We start from the raw sequence: 10,467 nt of genomic DNA on the forward strand, positions 1-10,467 counted from the left end.
GAAGGAAAAGGAGAGGAAAAGGAGGAGGAGGAGAAGCAGGAGCAGAAGAAGGAGATAGGAGGAGAAGGAGAAAGGAAAAGGAGAAGGAGAAAGGAAAAGGAGGAGAAGGAGGAGCAGAAGGAGAAGGAAAAGGAGGAGGAGGAGGAGGAGGAAAAGGAACAGGAGGAGGGTTGGATGTGTCCCGGGAGGCTGAGGCAAGGCCGGGATTAACCAGCAACGTGATGCTGCTGGGGGAGGGGGGTGGTGACCGGGTAAAAACGGGAGCTGAGGTGGGAGGGACATTCCCTGGCGATGGCATCACGGGAATGGGAAACGGAAGGGTTGGGGGAAAATAAAAATAAAACACAGGAATAAATAAATAAATAAATAAATAAAAACCAAAACCGAAACGCCCCCTGTCAGGGCTCCGGGGCTGAAAATGTATTTATAAAAAGTGCTGTCAGCTCGGTGGGTGAGGGGGGGGGATAACCTCAGGGTTATTTTGGGGATCCACGCGGTCACAATGCGATCCCTCGGGAAAGGACGGGAAGGTGGAGGGGACGGAGAGTGTCCAGAGGGTGAGGGAGCTGGGAAAGGGGCTGGAAAACATGGAGAAGGGTCTGGAGAAGTTGTGAGGAGCAGCTGAGGACCTGGGGGTGTTGATCCTGGAGCAGAGGAGGCTGAGGGGAGACCTTGTGGCTCTCTGCAACCCCCTGAGAGGAGGTTGGAGCCAGGGGGGGTCGGGCTCTGCTCCCAAGGAACAAGGGATGGGACAAGAGGAACTTTTGGCACAACTCAAGTGGTGCCAGGGGAGGTTTAGGTTGGAGCTGGGGAAGAATTTCTCCCTGGAAAGGGTTGTCAGGGCCTGGCCCAGGCTGCCCAGGGCAGGGCTGGAGTCCCCATCATCCCTGGAGGGGTTTCAGAGCCTGGGGATGTGGGGATGAGGGACATGGGGTGGGGAATGTTGGACTCCATGATTTTAAGGTGTTTCCCACCCCAGGTGTCTCCAGGGGTCTCTGGTTTGGGTGTATTGGAACCCAACCCAGCAGCACCCACCTGCAGTGTGGTCACCCCCATGTCCCCCCTGTAACCTCAGCACTGCCCCAGGGACCCCATGGAGCAGCAGCCACCATGAGGGGGTTTTCAGGCCCTTCAGGGCTGAGGGTGCCTTTAGTTCATAAAAAAAGAGATGACTTAGGTCCTGAAAACGAAAAAAAACAAAAAAAAAATCATTATTTTAGTGATCAAATGTGTCTTCCTAAGCCCATCCCAGGCTGCAGGGCCCCTCAGGCTCCATGAGGAAAGGAGCAGCAGCCACCATGAGGGGGTTTTCAGGCCCCTCAGGGCTGAGGGGTGCCTTTAGCTCATCAAAAAAGAGATGACTTAGTTCCTGCAAAAAAAAAACGGAAACCCAAAAAACCCCCGATTTTAGTGATGAAATGTGTGTTCCTGACCCCATGCCCGGGCCCCTCGGGTGTCCCTGAGGAATGGGGCTGTGGGGTGAAGCTCCTGGATGGGTCCCAGAGGATCCCAGGCAGAGTTTGGCTCTGGCAGGAGGAGCTGAGCCCCGGCCTGGCTGGGGGGGATCCCTCAGCTCTGCCCTGAGGAAGGCTGAAGGAATTCTGCTCCTCTCCCTCGGGCAGAGCTTTGGGCTCACTTGGGCCTCACCGGGGAGAGATTTGGATCCCAGTTCCCCTTGGAGCTGAGCTTCTCCTGCTGGGAACTCCTGGAGAAGGCCCTGGCATGAGCCCTGACTCAGCCTCACTCTGCTCCCTGCAGGATCAACGTGGTTTTCAGTGGAGTCAGAGCCTGAGCTGAGTCCCCAACCCCACAGCTGAGAGAATCCCAAAAGGGGTTGGCTTGGAGGGACCTGAAATCCCACCCAGTGCCCCCCACACCTCCCCCAGCCCAGGGGGCTCCAAACCCACCCAAGGTGTCCATGAAAGCTTCCAGGGATGAGGGAACCCTAATTAATGCTCCTTGACTTAATGAGCAGGGAATCCTGGAAGGGTTTGGGTTGGAAGGGACCTTAAAGCTCCTCCAGTCCCAAGGGGACAATGCAGGGACCCCTCCCCCAGCCCAGGGGGCTCCAAGCCCCATCCAACCTTCAACCCCTCCAGGGATGGGGCAGCCACAGCTTCTGGGGGCAACCTGGGCACCCAGGGGCTCAGCACCCTCACCCCAAACAATTTCTCCCTCCCTCCCTGCCCAAGAAACAGAATCCTGGAATGGTTTGGGTTGGAAGAGAACTGAAAGCTCAGCTCATTCCAACCCCCCTGCCATGGGCAGGGACACCTCCCTCCCAGATTGCTCCAAGCCCCATCCAACCTGGCTTTGAACACTGCCAGGGATGGGGCAGAGACTCTTTTCCTGGGCAACCTGGTTCTAAAGCTCAGCACCCTCACCCCAAACAATTTCTCCCTCCCTCCCTCCCTCCCTCCCTCCCTCCCTCCCTCCCTCCCTCCCTCCCTCCCTCCCTCTCTCCCTCCCTCCCTGCCCAAGATCTCCTCTCCATCTCCCCTCTCCCAGCTGGAAACCCTTCCCCCTCGGAGGGTCCCATCCCTCCAGGCCCTTGTCCCAAGTCCCTCCCCAGCTTTCCTGGAGCCCCTTCAGGCACTGGAAGGTGCTCTGAGGTCTCCCTGAACCCTTTTCTTTAAAGCAGCCTCATCTTCCAGCAGCACTTTAATGAGCACAGTGTCTGTTCCCTTCAGGCTTCTCCTGAAGAGCTTTGGGAATTTCACAGAATCCTGGAATGGTTTGGGTTGGAAGGGACCTCAAAGCTCATCCAGTCCCAACCCCTGCATGGGCAGGGACACCTCCCACCAGCCCAGGGGGCTCCAAGCCCCATCCAACCTGACCTGAGACACTGCCAGGGATGGGGCAGCCACAACTTCCTTGGACAACCTGGGCCAGGCTCTCCCCACCCTCCAATTCCAGAATTTCCTCCCCATCTCCAACCTCAATCTCCCCTTTCTCTCCAAGTTTTAACCCATTTCCCTTCTCCTCTCCCTACCCCCCCGTGTCCAAAGCCCTCCCCCAGCTTTCTTGGAGCCCCTTCAGACATTGGAAGGTTGCTCTGAGCTCACCTGGGAGCCTCCTCTTCTCCAGGCTGAACAACCCCAATCCCTCAGCCTGGATCCCAGGGAGCCCTTGCAGCATTTTTGGGGTTTTCCAGAAGCTTTTCCCATTTCCAGTCCCAGCTCCAGCCCTCCCAGCAGGGCACTGGGGGACTCGGGGGTCCCTGGGAGGTGCTGGTTGGGGGGCTGCAGGGTGGGATGTGTCCCCTTGTCCTGGGGGGGATACAGGGATCCTGTCCCGGGGGGGATGCAGGGATCCTGTCCTGGGGGGGATGCAGGGATCCTGTCCTGGGGGGGATGCAGGGATCCTGTCCTGGGGGGATACAGGGATCCTGTCCTGGGGGGGGATACAGGGATCCTGTCCTGGGGGGGATGCAGGGATCCTGTCCCGGGGGGGATGCAGGGATCCTGTCCTGGGGGGGATACAGGGATCCTGTCCCGGGGGGGATGCAGGGATCCTGTCCTGGGGGGGATGCAGGGATCCTGTCCTGGGGGGGATACAGGGATCCTGTCCTGGGGGGGGATACAGGGATCCTGTCCTGGGGGGGATGCAGGGATCCTGTCCCGGGGGGGATGCAGGGATCCTGTCCTGGGGGGATACAGGGATCCTGTCCTGGGGGGGATGCAGGGATCCTGTCCTGGGGGGGGATACAGGGATCCTGTCCCAGGGGGGGGGATACAGGGATCCTGTCCCGGGGGGGGGGGGGATACAGGGATCCTGTCCTGGGGGGGATACAGGGATCCTGTCCCAGGGGGGGGGGATACAGGGATCCTGTCCCAGGGAGGGGGATACAGGGATCCTGTCCCAAGGGGGGGGGGGATACAGGGATCCTGTCCTGGGGGGGGTTTGCTGCTGGTCCAGCAGGACACAAACTCCCTCCCCCCACTCCCAGGTGTTGGAATTTTCTCAGCTGGAGCCGATTTGCAGCTTTAGCCCCATAAAAAAAAAAAAAAAAAAAAAAAAAAAAAATTAAATAGATGTTAAAAAAGGAATTCCTGGTCCCGGGGGAGGTGGATTTAATGAGAAGCAGTGAAATCATTAAATCATTAAGGCAAATTTCCAGCCAAACCCAGGCAAGGAAACCCCAAACCAAACCCCAAATAAATCCCTTCCTCCAAACGCTGCTTTGAGGTTTGGGGTTTGTTTTTTTTTTTTTTTTTTTTGGTTTTTTTTTTCTTTTTGGATCATTTACTCCTGGAAAGGTTGGGGGAGTGGGGGATGGGTGCCCCCCACCCAAAGAAAGACCCCGAGGACACCCATGTGTGTCCCCAGTGACCCCCCCACGGAGTGCTCTGACACCCACGAGGCCATCCCGGCACCCTGGACATCCCATCCCCAGGGATCAGATCCAGCTGGGGGTTCCTTCCTCCTCCTCCTCCTCCTCCTCATCTCCAGCTCTCTCCAATCCCTCAGTCACCCCCCCCCGTGGGTCCCCAGCTCCTCCTGGAGCCTCCCAGCTCATCCCATTCCCATTCCCATTCCCATTCCCGTTCCCACCCAAATAGGGCGTCAGGGTGTCCGGGACCCCCCCAGCTCCTGGAGCCAGGGGGGGTGAAGCCATCAGCCCAATCCTTCGGATGATCTTACAGGCTGGGAAGTTCCCAACAAGCTGCCCTCTCCCTTTCCCTGCCCATAAAAAAGCCAGGAGCAGGGAGCAGGGAGCTGGGAGCTGAGGATCAGCCCTGCCGGGACGCGCTCCCAAGCGGACGCCGGGGAAGGAGACCCCAAAAGGGGGGGGTGGGGAGAGGCTCAAACCCTCCAAAAGTTTTTGGTTTCCCTTTGGGTCTCCTTTGGGTTTCCCTTTGGGTTTCCCTGCCTGCTGCTCAGCTCCTGCTCCCCAGGGAATGCCCTGAACCTCATCCCAGAATTCTCATCCCACCGCAGAACTGGGGACGCGCTGCGGGTTTTGGGGTTTTTTTGGCCCATCCCCCCCAAACTCTTGGCTGTCCCCTAGACCTGTGCTGCTCTGCCAGAGGGGGAGGGTGCCCGGGGGCTTGGATCCCTGGAGAGAATCCATCCCCTGCCCTCAGGAGCTGAGGAAATGGGGCTGGGGACACCAAAGGAGCAGAAACCACTCAGGAAAGTCCTTCCCAGGAGGAACAAATCCCTCAGGAGGAACAAATCCCTCAGGAGGAGACACAGCCCGGGACAGAAAATGGGGATTTGATGAATAATCCTTAAAATCAGAGACTCACAGACTGGGGGGGGGGGAAAGGGACCTTAAGCTCATTAATTCCAACCCCCTGCCATGGGAAGGGACCCCTCCCCCAGCCCAGGGGGCTCTCAAACCCACCCAAGGTGTCCATGAAAGCTTCCAGGGATGAGGGAACCCTAATTAATGCTCCTTGACTTAATGAGCATGGAATCCTGGAAGGGTTTGGGTTGGAGGGGACCTTAAAGCTCCTCCAGTCCCAAGGGGCCAACCCAGGGACCCCTCCCCCAGCCCAGGGGGCTCCAAACCCACCCAAGGTGTCCATGAAAGGTTCCAGGGATGAGGGAACCCTAATTAATGCTCCCTTAATTACACCTGAGGGGCTGCTCTGGACACACACACCAGGAGCTTTTCTGATGCTGGGGACTCCAGAGCAGAATTGCAAGGTGCTGTGTCTGTCCCCAAGGGACTTTTCTCCTGGGAAAAGGAGTCGAATTCCTCAGGAATTTGTGGAGAAAAGAGAGGGGACGTTTTTTGGTCACCAAGAGCAGGGCCTCTGCGTTTCTCTCACAGCACTTTGGATGAGGAGAATTTTTCCAGGCAGGGATAAAGTCCTGAGGAAGGGGCAGAGCATCATTCCATGGCCAGGAGCAATCCTGGTGGCTGAGAAATTCCTGACAGGAAGAGTCTGAGCAGCACCAGAAGGTGACTCCTGGGCTTCCTTTGGGGGTGACAGTTTTAAACAAAGAGCCAACATGATCCAAACAGTTTTACTCCTGATTCTCTACCTGATTCACCCCATTTCTCCCCAATAATAATAATAATAATAATAATAATAATAATAATAATAATAATATTTGTGGCCACCCCATGGTCAGCAGGACCTCGAGGGGCTTTGGTGGGACCCGAAAGCCACAGGGAGAGGAAGGGAAACCCCAGAGCTTCTCTGAAGAGTTTGGGGGGTTGCTGTTCTGAGGTGACTTTTTCCTGGGGTCTCTCCTAACACAAAGGCTCCCCCAGGAATCAGGTCTGGGGGTGGGCAAAGAGAAAATCCCCCCCAATTACCAAGCAGAGATTAATTAGAGGGCAGCTGGGCTGGCAGGAGCCTCGGGGTGGGGTGGGTTTCACCCTTTTCCCAAAGCAGAGCTCACTTGGAAGCCACCCAAAAGTCCAAGTTGAGGTGAGGATGCTTGGAGCTGAATTCCCAACATCTCCAGGGCTGGAAGAGCTTTTTTCTCCTTGGAATTCCTCCCGGGACAGTGCTGGGAGCAGGAGCTCAGCCCCTGGGGTCTGCCCGGGGCCCTCTCTGCAGGTTGATCTCCACCAACCTGAGAGCCCCCAGGAGCAGAGCCCCCTGGGAGCAGACCCTGCCCAGGATTTCCAGCAGAGGCTCCAGGAGGTCCCTGGTGGCACAGAGGATCCTCAGGAGGAAGAGCAGCAGGGGCTGGAGGAGGCTGTCAAAAGTCATCACCAGGAGGGGGGTCAAGATCTGCTCACTGATGGCTCTCAGCAACCCCCCCAGCAGCACCTGCAGGACAAGGGGGAATTGGGGGGGAAAAGAGATTTTTATTATTATTATTATTATTATTATTATTATTATTATTATTATATTATTATTATTTACTATTATTATTATTAATTTTATTATTAATTTTTAATTATTATCATTGTTATTGTTATTATTATTATTTACTATTATTATTATTAATTCTATTATTAATTTCATTATTAATTATATTATTATTATTATTATTATTATTATTATTATTATTATTATTATTATTATTATTATCATTATTATTATCATTATTATTATCATTATTATTATTTTTTCCCTCCAAGGAATATTTGCCATCCTGTGTCTGGGGACCCTGGGAAGGCCAAGTCACTCCTGGGAAGTCCCCATCCCTCTTTGTGGGAGAAGTTTGGGAGAGGAGCAGAGAACCTCAAGTTCCCTCCCTCCCCAATTATTTAGGATTCAGAGAACGGGTTGGGTTGAAGGGGACCCCAAAGGCCCTGCAGTGAGCAGAGGGATCTCCAGCCAGCCCAGAGCCCTCTCCAAACGGCTGTGACCATCTCCAGGTCTGGGGCAGCCACAGCTCCTCTGGGAAAACCAGTTTGGAGGTGGAAATCCTGGAAGGGAAGGAGGCTGAGACTCCCTGGGAAGGCTCCCAGTGGGGCCTTTGGGATGGAACCACACTTTTTGGGGAGCAAAACCTGCCAGGCAGGGCTCAAACACCCCCAGTTCTCACCCCACTCAACCTCCACCACCCAAGTTTTGGTTGTTCCTGACTGAACAACCTCCCCACCAACACCTCCACGGTGAGACAGCTCCAGCAGCTCCTCCAGGGAGGGCAAAAGAAACCAAGCAGTGACACGAAAAACGAAATAAATCTGGTGGAAAAGTCTCTTTTTGGGGGCTGTAGAACCAACCTGCTCCCCCCCAGGAGCCCCTCACCTGCACCACACTCTCTCCAAGGAACTGAACCAGCTCGATGAGGAAGAGGGAAAGAGCCTTGACCAGGAGCCGTGGGATGGTGAAGAATTCCCTCAGCTTCTCCTGCACCTTCTGCTCCAGGCTGCCCAGGAAAAAAGGGCACCCCAAACCCTGAGGGGAAACCCTCACCGTGGAGGGGAGCTCCTGGGGGCAGCTCCCAGCTGGCTGGGGGTGTGATGTCCCCTGCCCTGCAGGAGGTGGTGACAACCCCTGGCACTGGGGTTTTAGCCCACACCCCATATCCCATAGCCCATAGCCCATATCCCATATCCCATAGCCCACATCCCATAGCCCATATCCCATAGCCCATAGCCCATAGCCCATAGCCCATAGCCCCACACCCCATAGCCCATAGCCCACATCCCATAGCCCATATCCCATACCCCATAGCCCATAGCCCACATCCCACATCCCATAGTCCATAGCCCATAGCCCATAGCCCACATCCCATAGCCCATAGCCCATAGCCCATATCCCATAGCCATAGCCCATACCCCATAGCCCACATCCCATAGCCCATAGTCCATATCCCATATCCCATAGTCTATATCCCATATCCCATAGCCCATAACCCATAGTCCATAGCCCACATCCCATATCCCATACCCCATATCCCATAGCCCACATCCCATAGCCCATACCCCATATCCCATAGCCCACAGCCCATATCCCATATCCCATACCCCATATCCCACATCCCATAGCCCACATCCCATAGCCCACATCCATAGCCCACATCCCATAGCCCATAGCCCATAACCCACATCCCACAGCCCACATCCCAAATCCCATATCCCATATCCCATATCCCACATCCCCATAGCCCACATCCCACATCCCATATCCCCACATCCCATATCCCAGGGGATGCTCAGCTGGCACCCACCCCAGCAGCTACAGGGGGGGGTAGGACAGATCCTGCTGGGGTTTTAGGAGCTCTTGGCCAAAACTCAGTTAAATGAGCCCCAAAATCTGTCCTACTGGTGTCCTACTGGTGTCCTACTGGTGTCCTACTGGTGTCCTACTGGTGTCCTGCTGGCCTGGAGCCCGGGAGGTGATGTCTGGGAGCTCTGGGATATCCCACCCAACACCCCTGGGAATTTCCCATCCAACCCCCCATGGAATTTCCCATCCAATCCCCCTGGAATTTTCCATCCAACCCCCCCGGGATATCCCACCCAACACCCCCTGGGATTCCTGGGATTCCTCTCCCCCCCGGGAGAGCAGGGAAAGCATCGGCAGGAGCCAGGGCTCCCCCTGATGGCCACGGAGGACCCTGGGATGGAGCTGATCCCCAGGGATGGGGGTGATCCCGGGGATTGGGGGTGATCCCAGGGATGGGGGGGGTGATCCCGGGGATGGGGGGGTGATCCCGGGGATTGGGGGTGATCCAGGGATTGGGGGTGATCTCCCCAGGGGATGGGGGTGGTGATCCCGGGGATGGGGGGTGGTCCCGGGGATTGGGGGTGATCCCAGGGATGGGGGGGTGATCCCGGGGATGGGGGGTGATCCCGGGGATTGGGGGTTGATCCCAGGGATTGGGGGTGATCCCAGGGATGGGGGGGTGATCCCGGGGATGGGGGTGGTCCCGGGGATTGGGGGTGATCCCGGGGATTGGGGTGATCCCGGGGATTGGGGGTGATCCCAGGGATGGGGGGTGATCCCGGGGATGGGGGGTGATCCCAGGGATGGGGGTGATCCCAGGGATGGGGGGTGATCCCCAGGGATGGGGGGTGATCCCGGGGACTGGGGGTGATCCCCGGGGATTGGGGGTGATCCCGGGGATTGGGGGTGGTCCCGGGGATTTGGGATCAGAATCAGGAAAGTGAGGGGCAGGAAATCTCTGGGAGTGGGACCGTGGTGTGCTGGGGTGGGGGAGTGGGAAACATCCCAGCTGGAGACCCCCACATCCCAGGATGGGGGAGGTGGCTGGAGATCACAAAATGATCACGGATCATGGAATGGGATGGGATGGGGAGACCCTAAAGCACCCCCAGTGCCACCCCTGCCACAGGCAGAGACCCTCTCCCCCAGCCCAGCCGGGGGGGAACCCCCTCAGGGACCCCCCGGGCAGCATCCCCGGACTCAGCAGCTTTGGGGGCTCTTCCCTTGGGACCCCCAGACCTGTCCCTGCCCCCCGGGACCCCCAGACATGTCCCTTCTCCCCCCAGACCTGTCCCCTCTCCCCTCGGACCTGTCCCCCGGGACCCCCAGACCCCAGACCTGTCCCCTCTCCCCCCGTACCTCTCCCCCCTTCCTGCTCCTCCCTCTTCCTCCTCCTCTCTCCTCCCTGCAGCCTCCGGGACCTCCGGGCTCGCAGAGGCCTCAGCGCCGCCCCCCCAAAGTTCCGCCCCGGGGGTCTGGGTGCCCCCCCCCAGGCCCCCGGAGGGCGGCATAGCCGGGGGTCGGCTCCGTGACCCCGCTGGGGGTTTCCTGGGAGGGTCCCGGGGGGTCCTGGGGGGGGTCCCGGGGGTTCCCCGCATGAGGCCGGGGCCCGACCGGAGCCTGGCGAAGGCCGCACGGCCCTTAGCAACGCCCATAGCACGCCCTTAGCCACGCCCACAACAACGCCCCCAGCAACGCCCATAGCAACGCTCTTAGCCCCGCCCCGAGCTCCGCCCCTAACAACAATTGGAGACACTTTGGGTCACGCCCCCCCCGTAACGCCCTTAGCCACGCCCCCTAGCAACGCCATTAGCAACGTCCCCAGTGGCGCCTTAGCCACGCCCCAAGCCACGCCCCCTAGCAACGCCCTTAAGAC

At 57.5% G+C, this 10,467-nt stretch overlaps 1 long non-coding RNA gene across 2 annotated transcripts; it reads right to left on the reverse strand.

The window, feature by feature from the left end:
* Nucleotides 1-1,157: 1,157 nt before the first annotated feature.
* On the reverse strand, nucleotides 1,158-7,815 carry LOC139791067 (uncharacterized). 2 transcript variants are annotated; one of them, XR_011723764.1, is made up of 3 exons: nucleotides 7,668-7,815; nucleotides 6,372-6,737; nucleotides 1,158-1,180 (listed from the first exon to the last, which is right to left on the reverse strand). It is a non-coding gene; the product is annotated as an uncharacterized lncRNA (long non-coding RNA). The 2 variants fall into 2 exon arrangements; XR_011723763.1 differs by lacking the exon at nucleotides 1,158-1,180 and adding an exon at nucleotides 1,200-1,369.
* Between the last annotated feature and the right edge of the window lie 2,652 nt (nucleotides 7,816-10,467).

This window comes from Heliangelus exortis, unplaced genomic scaffold, assembly GCF_036169615.1.
Source record: "Heliangelus exortis unplaced genomic scaffold, bHelExo1.hap1 Scaffold_99, whole genome shotgun sequence".
NCBI lineage: Eukaryota > Metazoa > Chordata > Aves > Apodiformes > Trochilidae > Heliangelus > Heliangelus exortis.